The sequence below is a fragment of the Aphelocoma coerulescens genome, chromosome 9 (genome assembly GCF_041296385.1).
Source record: "Aphelocoma coerulescens isolate FSJ_1873_10779 chromosome 9, UR_Acoe_1.0, whole genome shotgun sequence".
In the NCBI taxonomy this organism is placed as follows: Eukaryota; Metazoa; Chordata; class Aves; order Passeriformes; family Corvidae; genus Aphelocoma; species Aphelocoma coerulescens.
The window spans coordinates 9,816,637-9,837,675 of NC_091023.1; the positions used below are offsets into that span (position 1 = coordinate 9,816,637).

Here is a 21,039-nt window from a genome sequence, read left to right on the forward strand (position 1 = left end):
GGGCGGGGGCGGAGGGGGGCCTCACCGCTCTCGCGAGGCTTCCGCCACTCTCGCGAGATGTCCCGTCTCCGGCGGGCCGTCACCGCCGCGGCGGGCGGGGAGTGGAGGGCGGGGAAGACGCGCGGGCGGGGAGGGCGCCGCTGATTGGCGGAAAGCAGAGCCGCGCGAGGGGGGCGGGGCCAAGGCGGGCGGGCCGTGCGTCCCGTGAGGGCTGGCCGGGCGGCAGGGTTGCGGGTGCCCGGGAGAGTTTCCAGCTCCGGCGGTGCTACAGGATCGCGGAGTCATTCGGGTTGGAAGAGACCTGTAGGATCATCCAGTCCAACCGTCCACTCAGCGCTGGCACTGTAATCCCATAGCCCACTAAACCACATTACCCAGCGTCAGATCCAGACGCCTCTTAAACACCTCCAGGGATGGCGACTCCACCACCTCCCTGGGCAACCTAGTCCAATGCCTGCTCCATATCCCACTTGTCGGGCTTTGTGGCAGTTGTTTCATTAGGCTTAAAGTGCTGGTTTTGGGGCCATTACAGGGAGGCGCCAGTGGGCCCCGCAGCTGCTGCAGCCCCGCGGGCAAACGGGACACGGCCCCGGCCGGGCAGCACCTGCCCCGTGCCTGGTACCTGGTGTCACCCTGGCACTGCGTTCCTTTTCCTGTTCCTTGCCCTTGGAAGTCTCTCGGCTGCCAGGGCTGCCCCTGTGAATCATGTCAGCGGCAGGCGGGTCCCGCCGCCGAGTGCCGTGATGCAAGGCAGGTGTATTCACCGATGCTCCGTGTCTGCGCAGTGCCGTGATGCAAGGCAGGTGTATTCACCGATGCTCTGTGTCTGCGTCGCAGTGCGTGCCTGAGAAATGAGGGTGCCACCTGAGGCAATGCTTACATCTGCCCGGAGTTAAATACAGGTCGTTCAGCAAAGGGCATTTGCTGTAGAAGGGAAGAATGGTTAGAAAATGTCAGATTCTGTAAGTTAGCAGAGGGGCGTCTCTGAAAGTTAGGCTGGTCAGCCAGAAAGAATCTAGGTCCCAGATGCCAGGGGACTGACTGAAAAGTTAGTGGGTTTTAAAGCTGAAATGTGTGTCAAAATACGTGTTGCTCAAGATCCCCCAATGGAAGGAGGTGGCGTAGCCAGGAAGAGAATTTATTTCGGGTGACTCTTGAACTGGACTCTGAATACCAGGGCATTGTGTGATGCACATTTTGCATCCAGCTCCACGTACCTCCATCATTACTGTTTTCCTACAGGTGCCTGTACACTGCACATGTCCGCAGGGCACAGAAGCAGCATTCCTTCTCTGAGCTAGTTTACCTTCTATAACAGTGATTTCACCAGTTTTGTCTCTTGGAGTTGGTTACAAACACTTCCTATTGGGACTATGCTTGTTCATATAGGACGTATTTTTTTAATGTGATCAGAATTAAGTATATACGCCTAGAGTAGGTGTTATGTAAGAGCAACACAATAAACAATGATTGCAACATGACTATGCAACAGGAACCAGTCCTTTTCAAAATTACAGTATAGTCAAAATGCAGATCAAACAAAGATGAGATGAGAAGGGAAAGATTACAAGTTGTTAATACGAAGAATATGGCTTACACATTGTTTCAATATAATTTCAATGTCATTTCTCCTCCTAAGTACTTCCTTTGCCAAATGACGACAACCTCTTATGTTTATATGTTTTTTTCCCATTCCATGACAGTTAAGATAAAGTAATTTGAAAAAGTTTAATTTTGGCTCTTGTAAAAATAGTTTCCAGAACAAAGTAAAAGTAAATTTATAGTAAAACACAGATTTTTCATTTTTAAAATGTCACAAGAACATTTTTCAACAAATTTGGTGCTCTTTTCAAAACCCAAAACTTTCCCTGCAAACCATTTTTGAGGGACTGGCATTACTTCTTTCAAGAAAGAAGAAAAAGAACAACTTTTACTGTCCCCATTACTGCAGATGTCTCTGGATTAACTTCTCTAATGATTGTTTCTGTGCTTCCTGACACTGGCCTTATGCTTACAGCAGCCCTGGAACCACCAGGCTCTTGCCTTCTCTTCATCTAAGTTGCTTTTAATGCACATTTTTTATCTAAAAGTGGAAGAGTGCTGACTCACCCTCAGACACTGTTCAGGCTGGCACATTTCATTCAACAAAAAATAAAATTATGCTCCTACCAAGTAATCTCAATTCTCATGTCAAATAGCTTTCTTTTACACATGAGTTTGTAGCTACCACACACTAGCACAAGTGTAATGATAGCTCTAATTTTGTTACTAAAAGCTGAATTTGGAGCCTGAGCCTTCTTTTGGTGCAGATTTATGACCCAGTGTGTCATATCTGCTAACACAGATTCCTCTGTAGTTCCTCCTTTCATGTCTGAGGTCTGTTCTGTGACTGTCCAAGCTAGAGACAATTACTATTTTTTAGTGCAAATTTTCTATTTCCATACATAATGTACAAAATGAGGTTTCACTAAAAGTTATCCTTTGAGCTTACATTGAGAACTAATCGAGATGTTTGTTATGTGCATATAATGTTATTTCCAAATGGGTCAAGCCAGAAGGAAGACAGGCAGGTGGAGGAGGACAGATTAGCATAGGAAGAGTGAGGCACCCTATGGCTTAACAGGGTCACCCCAGCTGTGTCCTAAACATCTCATGTCCTTCTGCAGTCCGGCCACAAGGGAAGGGTTCTTGTGCACGAGAGGGTCGCCCCTATTGGAAAGTTCACAGCTGAGCATTGAGCAGCCTTAAACCCAGTTTACAGCAACCACAACAACATGCACGGCTATGAAGATCCCCAAAATGTACCCTCATGCAGAGAAGAGATCAGCATTCTCCCAAGCAGTCATTTACAGTTTGGTTTTTATATTTTCCTGAGGTCCTATCAGTCCTCTGATTTTAGATACTGATGATATCCCTAAATGACACTGGACATTGCTTAGGTGCCTGCCAGTCCACACAGAATATCTCCACCTGGATAACACGCTACCATCTTGCTGCCAGCAGCAGAAGGATGGCCCTTTGCATTGACCTGTGTATCTTGAAGGTCACAACAAATCTTTAATTACTTAAATACTGGGTTTAGAATCTGATTTATATCTTAACATATAATCTGAAAGGCATCAGAAATTTTAGAAGAATGTAAACAGTACATTACATTGGAATCAATCTAAATTTACATTTTTATATATAGACCTTTAAAAGCAGAACATAGCTTGTGTTAACTTCCAGAAAAATATTCACTACATACCTGTACGAGTATGATTTTTTTTATTTCAAATGGTGACTTTTTGCTTGGTAAGACTTAATTGTGCTTCGCCAAAGCCAGGAACCATGATTTTTTTTTTTTTTTTTTTAACAACCATCCTTTCCGAGTAATCCTACATGCATATTCTGAGGTCTTCCTTACATGGGGGTAAGGGATTGAAATACAAAAGTATAAAGAAGAAAAGTATTTCTATCACACAAGGATGCAGAATGACCACATCCTGGTCTGCAGAGTACCTAAATGCCTGACTGCAAACTCAGGGGCAAGCATTTCAGGGCTTGAACTCACTGTAAGGTAAAAAATTAATTAAATAAATAAAATAGCATTTGCTTATGTGGTTGGAAAAACAGTGAGATCCCTCCCTGTAAAGCCCAGATTCAGGGGGAGGGCTTCCCTCCCCTGCTTCTCTTTATTATTTTTCACTTTTTTCTGTAAGTGCCTGCATCACTTTGCACGTGATGGTTGCGTTCAGATTTACATGACAGATATGTGACACAGTAACCGTATATAAGACAGTTCAAGAATCCAATGAATGATTCCGCCAAAAGCAGAATCTTACTCTAAATCACTGAAAGAACAAAAAATGCTCAGGATGAGTAGATAAATATATACTTTTAGTGCCTTAATTCCTTCCCTGCAAATCAAAACCTGATTTGTGTACAAGGTTCCTAGATTTCAGTAGGTACAGGGACAACAGCTTCCTGTAAAAACAGGATCAATATTCAGAAATATGATTTACCAGGACACTATTACATTTCTCTTTGAAGAAACAGAACAATTTCAAGGCATAGTGTTTCACATTATTTCTATCCACTTAGAGATTTTGTTTTTCTTTCCTGTATGTCCTGGGTGAAGAAAAAGCTTTTTATCTTCCTCAATCACTTCTTCAGAGGAGTTTAGGCAGAGGTATAATTCACTGTAATAAAGCTACCCGCACTTCAGTGGGATCTGTAAGTTTGGAGTTGTTTTTTTTCTTATTTCTTCCTTCTCTGGAAATAATAATAGAGAGTATTTTATTTGCTTTAACGAGGAGCACAGTTGGGTTTTATTTTTTGTGTTGTTTGGGGTCTTTTTTGACAATGTAGAGGCAGTAGGGGTGGCTGAGAGGCCTGGGGGTGCAGTGAAAAGCTGTGGAGTGGCAAGACAAGAAGGAAAACAAGCAGCATGAAGTTATTCACTTGATCACTCATGGAAACTTGCTGCTTGGAACATTTGGCTAGGATGTGTTTAATTTCTGTTGCATTTAAATGCCACCACAAACACAGTGAATGCTAAAATATGACAGTCTACATAGCTCAACAGTTTCAAAATTAAACCAGACTAAATTACTTTCAAATATTTTTGCAAGTAGGAAGAAAAAGAGATGTTGAGCTACTGTCTCAACCCTATTTTCTCTGTTACTGACCTGACTTACAGACAAAACCCTTGCTGGTGGGCACAGCTTAAGCCAGGTTCTCCCTCAGAGCTCTGTGCATCGCTTTCCACACCATCAGCCTGCCAGGAGCAGGCTCCATCAGCACTTGTTGCCCAAGACGTGCCTGCAGTGCCGGCGGACTCGCAGTGGACTGTTTACAGCAGAGCGCTGAGGACGGGCAGAAGGAGATGATGAGGTTGCTGTAATGAGCACATCATGTAGTGGCACATTTCAAAAACAGGTCTAACCAGACAATGTACATTATAACCAAAATTAATGCTGTCCAAACAGCACTGGCTTCCCTTTCAGTACCTGACCCACTTCAAGATCGTTGGAATAATACTGAAGTGTCAGTTCCAGTGCAAACTCCCTTCTCTGATGTACGGCTTTGGTGGTGATCTTGCACAATGGGACTGCAAAAGACAGCAGCAAACTGATGGCCTGTAATTCCCCAGCACTGCAGCTTCTGTGATGGCAGCAATTGCTGTAACGACTGCACCATTGGCTGTTCTCATACCCTGCCTGGGTCTCTGTCAAACAGGGACTGCAGCAGCACCGTGGGTGAGTGTCTGTGTTGTCACTGCTACGACTGGTGCAACAGGAGAGGGTGTCCCATCGGGAACAGGCAGGCTCCTGGCTTACAGCCCCATTTTCTAGCTGTGAAACCACTGCTTCACTGTCAAGTGCAGAGTTTAAACAGGCTTTCAGTAGTGTGATGGGAGATTTAGTTGGAGCAAATCATTAATGCAAGGCTCCCATTAGAAAAAAAAAAAAAAATCATGCTACAGCATTCCAACCGAGAGTGAAAGCTGCAATGCTGTGGTCGGACAAATGGTTCAGGTTCAGATATTTCTCACATCACATCACATCACATCACATCACATCACATCACATCACATCACATCACATCACATCACATCACATCACATCATCACATCACAACAGTCTGCTCTTAAGAGGTGAACAGATACAAACATATTGTGTCAGAAGATAGCCTCAAAAAGCCAGATGCTTCAAAACACTCAAGGCAACCTTTCAGGAAAAAAAACCCAACCCAGTTTCTGTAACAAACCATGGATGAAAATATTGTGTACCAACCCAAGTAAAAGTTAAAAAGCTGCACCAGTACCATAATACTACACAAACACCTACCAAAAGGTTAGGGGTAACCTGTTCTTGGTATTTAAAGCACCCACTTGGGAGAGCGGTTTCTGAGAGTACTACCACTTAAATTGAGCAGGAAAAGACAGCCCAGCAAACTGGTTGGAAACTGAAGCAAGATCAAAAACAATGCAACACCAAAGATAATTATTCCTTACAACCATTTACCTACATATGTGACAGATCTCTCATTATTCAACCTGTCAAATGAAGCTTAGTAACTTGCTAAATACCAAGTCAGAGTCCAAATGGCATGAGTTCTGTCAGGACTACCCACTAATGCCATGCTCTTCAGAATCTCTGGATTTATTCACTGTAGTAGTAAGAGCAGCAGCAGCTCTTGCCACCATCTGCAGGTGCAGATGTGTAATGTAGACTTTGAGGAGCATTTACCTGCTGCTTTTTGTGGCACAGACCGTGCTAATGGACAATGCGATAGCTGACAAATTTTTCTGCGTATGAGATCTACTGTCTTAGTACCAATTCTGTTTCTGTGGGATTGGAGGAAGTTACTTTGAAGCTTGAGGGAAAAACACATTTCACATTTTTCATGGTTACAGGCACCAGAGATTACTTTATTTGTGGCTGTTACTGACTTTCACGCCTCAACTATTCTGACGTTTCCTGTTTGCTAGGTGACAGAGACTTGCTTGCCTTGCATACTTAAAATGCCTGTACATTTGTGGCCTTTTCACATTCAGGTAAAACTCTACGTTTCCCATGTGGGAATTTTCTTCTTCTAAAATGTACATGTTGTTTCAAAAGTTACTTCTGCATGGGAGAAGGCTCTACCCAGCTGTAGTTTTCATCTTTTCCAAGTCCTTTACACTGCCACAGCAAACCTTGCGCCGCAAAGCGAGTAATGTTCAGTCTCATGTCAGGTATTTAGTGGCCAAGCACCTGTGCCAGTTTAAGATGTGACCAGCATCCAGGTGTTTGTTGTTGCTCTGTAGCAGCTGTACAGTCAGCCCAGAGCATAAAAGTCTGTATAAAAAAATCAGTGTTTAAATTCCAGTGGAAAAGTCAAGTGGGGGAATTCACATCACTCCTATCAGCACTTACTAACCTGCTGTCTTTGCACTAAAACCCATGATGAGTGCCCAGATGATTTATTCTGACATCTAAGCTGTACCAGGAAGAAGGTAATTTCCAGTTTATGGCTGGGGATGGATGTCTTCAACTGCCACAAAGCCATTTCTACAATGACCATGTGACTGAAGCCTCAGAAAACAGTCATTATTTTACAGACAGCTGGTAAACATCCTCTTCCAGACCTGGTTCTGCAGGCTAAAGATGCCAGGCATCTGGAATGGGCATTCCCATAAACCAGGGCTCTCCCTATAGCTCAATGAATTGGAATTGTGCTACTCTTTTCCTAATCTGCCTGAGACAAAGCATGCTGGTTAGTCAAGCCTACCTTTGGCAGCTGTTTTATCTAACCCAGCTGAACTTGCCTGAAACAGAGTACTGTGCATTTTTTGCCCTGGATACACCTTTTTGACAGAGTTGTGCTGTTGGTAACTCCTGGTTGTGGTGAAAATGCAAAACTGGAGGCAGAGAGAGCAAGACTTTTGCAGTTAAAGGGGTTTGCAAAATGGTAGTGGCACATGACCATCAAGTAGTCAAGCAAGTTGCACAGTACAACTGTCCATTTTATTTTTATTTCTGCTTAAAAAATGCAAAACATCCATGAAAAATACAACTGTCTTTCAGCCTTTAAACAGCTCTCAACTCACAAGGTTGAGTTCAATGCAAGAACTAATCTTTTAACAGCTTTTATTCCATGACAATAAATTCAGACGATGCCTCTTTAAACCCTAAGATTATTGCTACTATCTTTATTACACTGTCATCTAAGAGCCAACAAACGGTAGTTTATCTGGCACTAGACAAGCACAAAAAAATAGGCAATGTTCTGTAAAAAGGTTTGCAAATGATGCAGATAAGGCAGGTTATGGGGAAGGTGTGGTGGGAAGGCAGATGTGTTTTCAGGAATGGGATGATGGTCCTTGAACTCACAGTCTGAAAGGAGGCCTAAAGCAAATGAGAAAAAGAAAAAGATCACATAGTAGATATCTTGAACCTGGTGTAAACATGCATGAGATCACCTTGGTATGCATCTCCCTCTTGTGCAGAGTCCAGTGAGTTTGGCAAAGCAGGCCCGTGTGTGCTGCAGCTGGCTTTTGGAACAGTCATGACATGGATGCAAGATAAAAATAAACTTTGGATGCCAATGAGTTTTGTTTGATCTTCAAGAAATACCTAAATAAAGAATGTCCTCATGAGAGGGCATGGTGTGTTGGTAGCACAGATCCATTCCCATTAAATGGCTACAGTTTCTCAAGACATTAAAAGACAAAATGCAGAAAAAACAATGGATGAAGAGCTACATACACCTGAATAAAAGTCTGTATGCAAGACCATCTTCCCAGGATGGATGTATCAGATGTATGGCAAAATTTTCCTAATATAAATACAATGTATTAAGAAAAGTTCATTGTTACTTATGTTCTTTACACAAGCCTGCCGTGCTGATAAAAAGAAAATAAATATTTGATCAAGCAGTGACACCTTTTCAAGGTGATACTCAAGTTGGCAATCACATTTCTTAGTGTCTCTCTCTGACCCAAATTCTTTCTAGGGATTGAAATCAGCTGTGGCCAGATCTCAAGGCTTATTTGACTCCAGCTACATGGCTAGGGGATGTTTTATTCATGTCGTTATTGACATCACTGTTTCAATTTAAAATGCTGTCAGTCTGCAGATTCTGCCCACAGAGGATAAGCCAAGCAATATTCCTCAAATGAGCTGTGTTGCACATAGCACTCCTGAAAATCAATTTTTATTGCATAGACCATTGATATTTCTTAATTTGAGCAAACAGCAAGTTCGATACCACTGTAATAAAAAAAATCTGGCTCTGTAAAACACTTCTGTTTTAGTATGGAGTGAGAATACTAGTAGTAATTTCAAGACAGATGATAAGAATTATTCCTGGGAGATAATTTTCTTCTTCTCTGTTTAATGGGATCCTTCCAATATCTAACTAGGAGTGGAGGAATAAGAAAAAAAAAACGTTCTAATTGCTTAACAAGAATCTCCATCACCAACTTTTCTGGTTCTTCTAATTGAGAAATTATAGCAGCTAGGGATAGGCACATGTTATTATCAGAAATTACTTTTGCAACCAGTAACATGGATCCAGTTACATGCTTCAATACTTTCTACTGGTTTCATGACTGTAGTATAAAAAAAAACCAAACAAAAAGGATGTGAAAACACAAAAAACCCCCAATATTCTGGCATTCTCAAAATGCTACAATTTCATTTTTTGGTCAGTATTACTACAAATTTCCTTCCATTTTACTTTAAAGGCCACCGTAAGGGATATTTCTGGCATCTCCAGTGTGCAGGACAACTGTATGTATGTAGATCATACACCATCAATCCACCTGTCTTTAAAAAGGCTCTTAATTAACTTGCAAGGGTTTGGATTCCCCTTAGCTAAAGACCTTCAGCAATTCTCCTCCTCAAAGATTTCCTTTTTTTTTTTTTTTTTTTTTTTTTAAGTGAAGCAGGCATCTTAGCAGGACACAAATTTAACAAATGTGTGTATTAATGAAGTGCGTGTGGGCTGAACGTTAACTGCAAGCCTTGTCTCTAGTACCACATTGTTCAGGAAAATAGAAGTAAATTCTAGGTGGTCCTGAGGTGTTTTAGAAATAACAGGAACAACACTTGTGCTATTTTAGCCATTTTGATGTCGAAATGCTATCACAGTATAGCAACCCCTAGACATCAGGCAACAGCTCAGCAAACCTAGCTTAGTTTACAGATTTCTTAAAACCAGGAATGCCAAAGAGTTTTCTTCTGCCAAATTAGAAAAAGTCAGCCAAATGGAAAGGTGTAAATCCTGTCCTCTTGGGCACCCAGCATCTCTAGCCACCTTCAGGGCCTGGCAGATGTCAAAGTTGTCAGCTATTAGCAGCTGTAAAGAGCATGAGGCATAATGCCAGCTTCTAAATGAAACAAACAAAAATACTTTTCTTGTTAACTTTTAAAGGCATGTATATTTCTTTCACACTTAGTGCTCAGTATATGGTCTTATTTAAGTGAGAGGCTGGAAAAGTACCAAAGACTTATATATACTTACATTGCCAAAAGGAAGACTGCATTTCTGAATGCAGGATCTAGGAAGACATCCCCCGCTCCATCTCTAGGCCAGCTGGACTATTGGGAGTTGGGAAGATTTTTGACCAGAGTGGAAAGTCCTAAAGATAATTTCAGAAGCCCCATCAATCAGCCTAATGCCGGTCCAGTTGCCATAGCAGAAACATGTCTAAAGAATTTTTGATTAGTTAAAAGGGCAATTCATTTAATTGTAGATTCTCACCCAGGGAGAATGGCATGTGTTTGGTTTTTTATTTTATTCTTTAGATTTTAAATTTTTTTATTATTTAATGATGCTTTCACATTTCAGAACCACCCTGATTTCAAGGATTTATCCCAATGAATGGACATCCCTTATTCAAAAAAATTGTTACCCTTATAATAATATATTCCAAACTCTTCTTCACCATGGGTAAGAGAACACATATATAAATGCATTTCCAAAAGGGGGAGAAATTATTAAAAGTGACTCACTTACTGGAGTTTTGTGTAAGGTACAGCTGGTACATCCTATACAGAAGCTGTGGTGTTACTTACTACACACACTTGGGTGCCAGTAAATACAGTTCTGGGCTGTGGAAAGAGTGACATAAGTGATTATTAACAAAAAACCAGGTACAGTTGCCTGAGAAGAAGTGCTGTGATATTCTAGAGTTGCTTTTTTCCTACCACTTTCCAGTTGTGGGAAAGCATCCAGAAAGAAGAGAGGAGTTTCAAAGTCTGACTCTGCATACCTTCTCCCAAACTTCTAAAATATTCATATGATCTGAATAGGGCAAAATAGCTGAAAAAAACATGTAGTGAAACAGGTGCAATTCTTTCCCCAGGCAACATCAATTTTCTACTTTCCAGAGCACAAAACATTAAACTCTCCATTTCTCTCTTCGTGTCCTTTTCCACTTCTCCTCTTTTTCCTAAATATTCCTCACCAAAAAAGCCCAACTAAGCCAGCCTTCCCTGCATAGAAATCTACACCACACCAATCAGTCCTTTGCATAACTCTGCCAAGCTCTTTCCACACATGACAGCACTAGCTTACAACATTATTTTTAGGATTTTTCTTTCTGATTGAAACTCTTTGCATCAGTGTCTGGGACTCCTCCTACTGAGCAAGCTTCCCGAGCCACCATGGTTTGTGAAACTGCTACAGCACTGAATGCAACCAGAGCAAGGCAGGAGGCTTTCACTGCTGCAGAGGTGTTACTGGGCCAGATGTCTTGGTTTAAAAATATTTTTATATATATACATACGCATATACATACACATGTATTTATATTTATTCTCAGTAGGGAAGGACCTACCTTCTTGTTCATAACACTATACATATTACTGACACATATCTTAAAGAGGCCTTCTAAACCTGAAAGTCAAACATTTAATTAAAAATTAATATGCCTTTCAGGCTCCTTGCACATGAAATCCATTGGAGCCCAGTTGCTGCGTGTGGTGAGGTGGTGCCAGGCTGGCTGTCAGATGCACAGTGCTTGATCAGACTCACTGCTGGCAGGAAATTAATCCAAGGTCCAGTTTCTGCAGCCATAAGGAAAAAAGTATCTACTTTTGGTTGGCAGGAATTTAATGATTAGAGCAGGATTTTTACTCACAGTGGTTTCTTCTCAGTATTACACAGTGTATGGAATGCAGAGGACTTTGCTCTGTGTTTTAAAGAAGACCTGTAGCAATTTCAGAGTTTTTCATTCAAGGATTTCCCAGGCCTACAAGAATGACTTGGCTTGAAGGATTGGGCGTCCAAACACACAGATTACCCAATACAATCTATTACTTTCCTGGTGTTCATTAGTCCTAGTCCTATGAATCAAGAGCTCTGTTGGGTAATCCTGCAGGCATTTTGATGACATGCATGGATTCACAAGATTCTTCAGGGTTACTTTATACACGGAGTGCTCTGGTACTGGTGGCTGTTGGAGAGCTCTACCTCATCTTCCCTTCTTTTAAAAACTGTTAGGAAATATTTGCCGTACACAGGAAGACACATGAATCACAGAAACAATCCTGAATATAGGATGGATTTTCAGACCATCATGCCATAGGCATTACTTGTCAGAAGAGCCCAAAGCCTGGGCAGTTTCCATGACAGCAGTGACCTTGCCGCATGGGGCTAGTCACTGTTTTGGCATCAGAATATTCCATTGTTATTCCTTTCTCTTTTCTCCAGAGCATAGAAACCAAGGCATATAGTTGAGGATGTTAGCTTATCTTAGAAAAAGAGCCTCAATAATATTTCTTACTCAATTAACAATTCTCTCACTTTAGGCATGGAAGCAGGAAATATCTTCTCTTTAATCCCATTAAAGAGATCACTCTTCCATGTGAGAAAAGAGGTGTTGCCTAGAACCTCAGCAAGTTCCATACATAAAACTGCATTAGAAATTTTGGTAGCTGGATGTTGGCCACAGGGAAAATGAGGCTGTTGGCTTACAGGCAGCAAATGGAAGTCTGGTAAGCAGTGGAAGCCCATGTAACTTAGAGTCTGTCATCCTAATGGCCAATCTTTGAAAAGACTTGTCACTGTAGATTTGGGTTGGCTTTACCTGTGATATTCATTCCTGCATCTCTGCTTTCAGCTGCAGTTAAGATTCTAGTAACTAGCCTGTACATGTTACTGGACAGCAGGATTATTGTTGTTTTCAATGTATTACACCATCAGGCAAGCTGTTGGGACAGAACAGCTGTACAAGTTAGAGCTAGCCTCCTCCCAATTAGCTGCTTGGTGGTTCTGCTTCTCAGTTAGAAGCTCACATCTCTCCAGCTTTACATTTGTTCTTGCTTATTTCAGCTAATTAAAACAGGTCCAGAGTACAGATCCCATGGCCAGCAGCTCTGAAGCTGCATGCTGGATCATCACCCCTGTGTTTCATTGCACTGCTCTTCTGTTTTCTCCTGGGAAAATGCACCATTGACCCGCATTACAAGCACTGCTTGTGCAAGGCTTTGAAGAGAGGCACAGCATACTCTGGTAACTGATATTGACTTCATACACTACTCCCACCCATCAAGCATGGATAAAATGAACATTTTTGAATTAATTCACAAATTAGTTTTAATCTATTTCTTAAAAACACCATCACCATCAAAGAACTGAAGTCCTTCAGGTCCTTCAGGCTCTTCACCTGCCTGGCAGTCTTTTCTTGCAGCTCATAGATACTGCACACTGTGATGGCCACACTGTGCAGCACAGATTTTCCCAGTCAAGCCTCAGTTGGAGCTGGTTTGTTTGCATTCCAGTGCTTCAGAAACATGCAGCTTTGCCTTCCCCACAATGCTACTCTGTCAGAGTAGGGAAAAGAAGGGAGAAAAGAAAGGGGAAACTAGCCAAGCAGCAAGAAAGGAGGTGAGCGAAGCCCCAGCACACTCCGTGAGGGGCTGCAGGTGCTGCTGTACATGCAGCAGGGAAGACAAATTGCTCCAGCAGCAGTGTGATCCTGCACAATTTGAAATGGTTCCATCCACACAAACAAGCTGCAGTGTGCTCGCTGGCCACACAGGCAAATGCAGGGGCTTTGCTGAATCCGTGTAATTCTGTGCAGCCAAAGATAGCACTGCACCTCTGAGCTGTAGTTCTTGCTGCAGCACAGCTCCTGTTTTACATGTGCATGTACACATCATCCCACTGCACTAAATCCACAGCCAGCTCCCACACTAACTCGTGTCCCTCCACATCCATGAAAGACCAGGATTTGGATTTCCCTTCTTCCAGCATCAGTCCTAGTCACGACAAAAAAATGCAGCAAAGCTAGCATTCAAACAGCAATAAGGAGTTAGTTGTACTTGCAAACCATTTTTGTAAAGGCCAGTGATGTCCAGATTTGGGCAGCTTTCTGCTGTATCCATTGTGAGGACAATGCCAGTTTCCCAGTGTGTGACACGTCTACACCGGAGCATGGCACACACATACACTGATTGTCTGCTTCTGATCCTACTGGTAGCCCAGAGATAAGCACAAACAACTTATCCTGCTTCTTGGACAGATCTTTGGACACTCTTTGTCAAGTTTTTTGTAGCTACAACTAAACTGCTTCATCCATCTGGGGCAGAACTAATTCAAGCAGACTACATAGTGGTGCAGATACAGGTTCTTATTCTAAAAAAAAAAATAGCCTTTCAACAAAATAATTCATCTTAAAATAAGAGAGAGACAGTTACCCCCTAGCCTCAAAGACACACTATATAAAACCAGTTTTGATGAAACCAAGATGGTTCAAGTTAAGAATGGAAAACACTGGTTTTGGCAAAACAAATTATCAGAGGAAAAATCAATCTCAAGGGAAATGCTGGAGATCTCAAATAGATGTAACTCCACATTTAACATTAAAAACCTCAAAATCTCAATTTTAGTATATCTAGTGTTCATATCAGTGCAGAGCCATGCACAAAACCAAAATCAGGATAAAGGCCGGTATTGTTCCCAAATTAATCCACAAGAGCTATTAGATGGCTACAGCAGAGGTCAGAAAGGTGCAGTGCATTTTTGGTAGCTAGCCTAAGATAGAAAGACTTTTTAAAAAATTTTTTTTTCTTTTTATTGCTATTTTACAGAAAGGTATTTTCTGATCCCGAGGATGAGTGTAACCAGCCACAGCAGAGGTCAGACCAATAATTGAAACTATGTAGTGAATCTTTTTAAACATTTAATGCTGTCTGTTTGGCTCTATTGTTTTCATTGGAGAGGGAAGAAAGGACCTTCCTGCATTACAATATAATTTCACTATATAGAAATACACAGGGAAGTCAGAATACACAGTAATCATCAGCAAGTGCACCACAGGGATCATTTCTCAGGTTTTCTTGGTAGTATAGAGTTTAGCTCTTGTCCACTCTGCACAATAGCTCAACATACTGGGCCTTTCAAGTTCATTCATTGTTGGTTGGATGAAAGTGGGTGGTATAAAGCTGAAAGGAAAATTACTGAGATTTTGGTGCAATCCTCTGAAGGGATTTGCCAGGGGGCCAGCCACTCCCCCCACCACATGATCCAGCTGCCCTCCAAGTACAAATGTCTGGCTAGTCAGGTGCTGGTTAGATCATCACCAACACCTCCAGTTTCGAAAGCAGAGATCAAAAAGGAGATTGCAGTTGTCGGCAAAGACACAGGAAACACAGGGCTACCTGTGTTTCTTACTAGCTGCTCTCAGCTAGTCTGCGTCTGAGTTTCTCAGCCCCTCAGCTCACCCTACCAGAGACAGGTGGGTCACTTTAGTTCTCCAGCTAAGCCATTACCCCTTGTAGAGCCCATTACAAAAAATAAAGCTGCTCTAACATCCAGCAAGCACCTATCACCTTCCTCACTCCTGATCACAGCATCCTCCCTGTGCAGGAGGAACAGGAACCTTCATTCCATTGTGCGCAACTGACACACACTGGGCACAGAGACAAGCACTTCATGCTTTCAGTCTTACCTTTTCCTTTCACTTCACTAGAATTTACATTTCTTCTTTAGAACTCACATTCTTTTAAGTCATTAACCATCCTGGCTTTGACATTTATAAATTCCTGGCCAAGAGCCCTTCTACTTGACAAATCAACAGGGTTCCCTTAGAGCTTTAGCCTTTGAACCTCTCTCATATTACCATCACAGATCTCCATTTGGATTTTCCAACAGAGTTTACTATTCCCTACTAAATTACAAACTTTACTTCTCTTGCTCAAACAACAGAATTGTTTTTTGTTTACTTCCTCCTTTTCATAAAGTGCATCGCTGTCAAAGCTCAGGTCCAATCCTTCCTGGGGATCATGGGAGCTGTAGTCCTCTGGAAACTCAGACCTAAAGCTGTAGAACAGTTTGTCCCTAGTGACAAAAAAAGGATATTAAACTTTACCTTTGCACAGAATGGATCCAAGTATTTTTCAAAGATACCACATGGGATATAGCTCACAGATTCAGTTCAAACAAGGAAAGCTAGAGTAAACATGTATTTGCTAATAATGGTATGAGAAATCTAACCATGCTGTATAATTAGTATTATTGCAAAATATTACTTGGAGGAGTAAAAGCAACAAGGAAGCTGAATATTACCTCTGAAGCACCAAGAGAGCATCAGTGGTAGGTGGTTCAGTGGGAAAGGGTAGCCAAGGAGAAAGCTCACCGGACCGTCAATATATTCAGTAAGATTTGCAATTTAACAGTTACAGGTCTTGATACCCACAGCTGCAGGAAACCTGGGCCCACCTCTTAAGCACAAACCCCAGATATTTAATATGCCACAATGGAGGATATCTGTATTATAATTTCCAAAAGTAAGTAAAGGAGCAATCTCCCACAATATGAAAGACAAATAAAGCTACAGCCAGCATTTAACATTTGTTTGAAATTATCAGGGATGTGCTGCTAAACTGCTTTGAGTTCTTTTGGAGATTTTGAGTTACATAGCAGATGATAGGTGACATGGATATTATAGGAAATTCAAAGCACAGAGGAGGGACACTGGTGGGAGGGAAGGGAAATACACAACAGACCCCTCAGATACCCCTTGTTTAGCAGCACCTCCTGCACGGGCTGGCACTACACTAGTTCTCATTTGGCACAACCACCTTGTCATTTGGAGTTACTTTTCCAAAGAACCAAGATTCCAGAAAGCAACCAAACAGCTCCATAGGCTAATATGTTGAAGCTATGAGGCTGGAGTACAATACAGATACAATAGCAAAGCACCAAAGATTGATGAGCCTTGGCTTTTACCCATTTTTGCATTATTCTTGACTGCATTCTTCCAGTCTCCTGGATAACTGTGCCATCTGTGAGCCGTAGCTGAAACGAGCCTGGCCCAAGCAGTTGAGACAAGTGATTCTTTGTAGCTCATTGCAGCAATGTTACAGCTGGAACCAATTTCATTAACTAGCAATCAGAGGGGGAAAATACAAGCAATGAGCTGTTTTCTTTGTAGAAAACAAAGATATTAGACACTAGCTCTTGAATGTGAGCAGTCATACAAGAAGCAAGCTAAAGAAAATACCCAGAGGAACATGCACAAAGACTTTAACCAGAAAGTTTCACGCAAATGTACCTCCAGGGTCTGTTCCTCCTTCACATGAGACCTTTCCATGGATGCAGCCCTGACTCCCACAGATTGGAGGAGTGCTGAGGAAGGGAAGAGTTGGTGAATCACGCACAGGGAAAGCAGAGCTCCATGGCAGCAGACATGGAAAGCTGGGGGAGAGGGAGTGATGCCGGTGACCATCCAGCTCTTGGAGGAATCATTAATTTCTTAAGTTCCCTCCCTGTCTGTGTGCTCAACGGCACCCGTGAATAGGTTTTGGACCCGAGCTGGTGACTTTTCCCAACTTAATTCCCATTTAAAATATTATTGACGACAATATTGATGGTCTCCCATCTCCAGCTCAGTGTAACAGATAACCAGAGGAGCTGGGGTTTTGAAAGCTTGCTTGAGGACAAAGCCTGCACTTGTGCAGTTTCACTGCTGTTGAGTTAGTCTACATTCATGTCATTTAAATTTTGCCCAGGGTCTTTAATAAGAATTCAAATATAACTGCTGGGGGTTTAAAATATGTGTTTTGAAAATTGGAGCCATCCAAACTATGCAGGGCAGAATATCTCCTGTATTTATTTTTATTCCTAATCTAGACTCTGCATCAGCTGTCTTCATGGTTTGGTAGTGTGAAGTACTGGAAGCCTACCAATGCATATATATATATAACTTCATTTTTGGTTTGCATCAGTAGAAAGATTCTTTTTCACTTTGAGTCACTAAAAAGTCACTGTGCAGGCTAATTTAAGATAAATGTGAACACACGATATCTGAACACCGGCTGTGAGGCTGTGTTTGAAGGAAGTATGCTGAAAAGGCCTGCCTCCCTAGGGGTCTTTGGTAGGAGACAGTGCTGGCAACCACTTGGAGAAAGGATTCTGTTACTGCTGTTGTATTTTGGGCTTCAGAGTGCAATGTTTAGAATGTGCTCTGCTCAGACAGTCTTGGGAGGAGTGCCTCCACCATGGCAATTCACATATGACTTTGCATTGTTTGTAATGATCACACAACAGAGAGAAAAAGAAGGAGGATGGCCTTGCATACACAGACCATGACAGTCTATGACTGCATTCTCCAAGGCTGTAACCAGAAGTTATAAATTGCTATATTGCAAATTTTCACCTCTCATCTAATTGAAGAAACAATGTATACAGCTTTGCAGATGGCCCGTTTATTTTGCTGAACTATCTAGGGCTCAAGGATGCTGTTTAGAACCAACTGGGTACAAGCACAACAAAGGCCAGGGGAAATTGGATCTTGATAAAATCATTTGTCAGGTATGGATGAATATCTTTTTTGCAAGGCCACAGCACCTCCCTTCTGAATTAATGAATCTTTTGCCACAAAGGCAGAAAAAATATAAGGCACAGTTACTCACAAACTGCCAGAAAGATTGCAGAATTTTACAGAATTTTACAGCAGCAGCACAGTCCTCAGGCTGCTGTTTGGATATCAGCACTGGACACTTAGTGGGCTATGGGAGGAAGGAAAGGTTGTGTGCAGGTGCAGCCCATGGAGGACTTTTCAGACACCTTTCACCTGAAGGTATCCTGTGCCCTTGGGAAGAGGCTCAGCCTCTTAGGAGAATTCCAGTGTGCAGTTCTGTCTGAGCCTATCCCTATCCACCCTGCATGTTGTGGGAAGCAAGAAACCATCTGAAACGAAAGCCATCCTGCTCCAGCCTCCCCTCTACATGCCCAAATATACTTGCTCTGCTGCAGCAAGTGGCAGGTTGGCCAGTGCCAGATCTCTGCAAGGAGGTCCAGCATAGTCTGAGAGACCTGCATGTGCTGTGCCAAGAGAGACCAGAATCTCAATCATCAGAGCACAGAAACAGATTGGAAAGGGGAGTATTGTTGTCTTCATTTTACACAGAGTGGGCTGACATACAGAAACATTTTGGGTTTTGTCTTTGACTAAAGACTGGTCGTTATACACAGAAATATCTGCTGATGTCAGACCTCTAGGAAGTACTGATTACATTGTGCCAAAGGAATAAAGAATCCCTAAAGAGTCCCACCAGAAAGTGTATTATGATTTTTTTATCTCTTGATTTCTGTTCTTTTACTTGGAAGGTTTCTGTTATCCAGCCAGAGACGGCAGAGGTGGCCAAGGTCACATCATGGGCCAGGGGCTGCAAAGGGTGAGCAGCCTAATGACACACAAACAATCCTGACTTGAAGAGTCTTTGTCCAAATTTCTCTCATAATCACAAATGGACTGGAAAAAACAATAGAATCAATTCACTAACCAAAGAAGGGCTAAAGCAATAATAAATTCAATTCCAGTATGATTTACCTTGTGCAATATAGATACAGTATGTAGGTACTAATGTGAACTTTGGATAACTTACCTGAATTGCATCTCCAAATCTTTTGGATAGTTGCTAACCTTTGCTACTAAAATCACTGTATTGTTTATTTAGGTGTCATACAATGAAAAAAAGAAAAGATACTAAAGTACTAGAAGAGAGGATACTAAAGTTCTTACTGTAATTTCAAATCCTACTAGTGACTCAGGTTTTATAAACCTGAAAATGAGTTTCATTTCTATAGAATAGAATTTAATTTATAAATCGAAGGCAGTAAGCATACCCATACAATTCTTAGATGATATGCAGTTTATTCCCCTCAGGTACTGCTGGCTGGCTGAGGCATGGGGATGGGTCTGTGAGTCCAGGACCACCTCTTGCCCTCCAGCAGGCATGGGTGCTCCATGGAATCACAGCACAGAGAGAAAACCAGGAGTAGTGTTTGCATTCACAGAGAGAAAACCAGGAGATAGGCTATCTGCTGCTTGTGTCATGCTAGCTCCAACAGGTGTGTGTTTAAACAAATATTTGATATTGTCCAGGAAAGACAGAGGGGTTTGTGCACATGTGTTTAAACTAGTCCTCTTCCCACAGCAGTGGGAATACAGCAGGGCATGGGCTTTTGTTGGTTCTCTTCCCCTGGGCCTGGGTCCCACCAGGCTTTGGCTCAAGAGGCAGCTTTTGAGAATATACCCAGTTTATTATTGGTGATGTCACAGGAGAGTCACTGGTTGTGTGGGACAGAAAGGCTGAGGGGAGTTTAGAGGAGGCTGTGGAAGGGCTGCAAAAAGCAGCACTTGTGCTTGGTGTAGGGCTTTGACCCAGATTTTGATGTGCCTGCTGAACACACGCAGCACTGGAGGGCTGAGGATAAGAGACAGAGCCACAAGCACAGTGCCTTAGAATCACCACACCAAGAGCAAAACCCCCCCTGCCAGACAGGCACAGAGCCCTGGCCCGAAACACAATCCCCTACAGCATCCCACAACCTGCACCCAACAGCAGCAATGAGGTGGGTGACACAGGGCTTTCAGGACCCACAGGGCTGCCTGTGCCAGTTTGGCTGATGGAGGATGGAAGCTCATCTTTATCAAGGGGAGAGGGGTTTTCCCCAAATAGTTCTTCATTGTGTCCCCTCAGGACTCACTCTCAAATCACTGAAATCTCTCACTCTACAATTATTTAAAAAATAAACGTAGGAAATGAGGTAACTCTGCCAAGCACCAAACCCCATGAATTCATTGCACCTAACACCAATCACTGCGTTCCTGTTAACATCCCTGCTGCGGTCCTTTCCTGTCGGACAGGCTGGGTGGCTGCAGACACAGCCTGGATGATGGCAGCCACATGCAGGGAGCTTCACCTCCTGCTTCTTGTCAGGCCTCTGGCAGCAACTCACAGCTGGATAGCAGCAGAACGGAAAGTGCTGCTTCTCCCTACAAACCTCCTGTCCTTGCGTAAGGGTGGCTATTGATTCCACCATTTCTGCTCCTGCTCTGCTAAGGCCAGTTCTAAGAAAGCCTTGGCAAGAAACCTCCTTGCCACTCTCCCGGCTCCTTGCCCTCCGGAGGTTGGGACCCGATGATCCCGGCCGTGCTAGGCAGTGTCCAGCTGGGGCTGACCGCACCACGTCCCGCCTGGGCTCCAGCAGCGGGCACCAGGACGGGGGACGTGCCGTGAGCTGCCGTCGTGCCGGCGATGCCGTGGCCCCGGG

At 42.7% G+C, this 21,039-nt stretch overlaps 1 long non-coding RNA gene across 1 annotated transcript; it reads right to left on the minus strand.

Annotated features, from left to right (window-relative positions):
• Positions 1-7,482: 7,482 nt before the first annotated feature.
• On the minus strand, positions 7,483-16,813 carry LOC138114750 (uncharacterized). The gene is made up of 4 exons (XR_011152779.1): positions 16,708-16,813; positions 10,489-10,583; positions 9,994-10,111; positions 7,483-7,874 (listed from the first exon to the last, which is right to left on the minus strand). It is a non-coding gene; the product is annotated as an uncharacterized lncRNA (long non-coding RNA).
• Between the last annotated feature and the right edge of the window lie 4,226 nt (positions 16,814-21,039).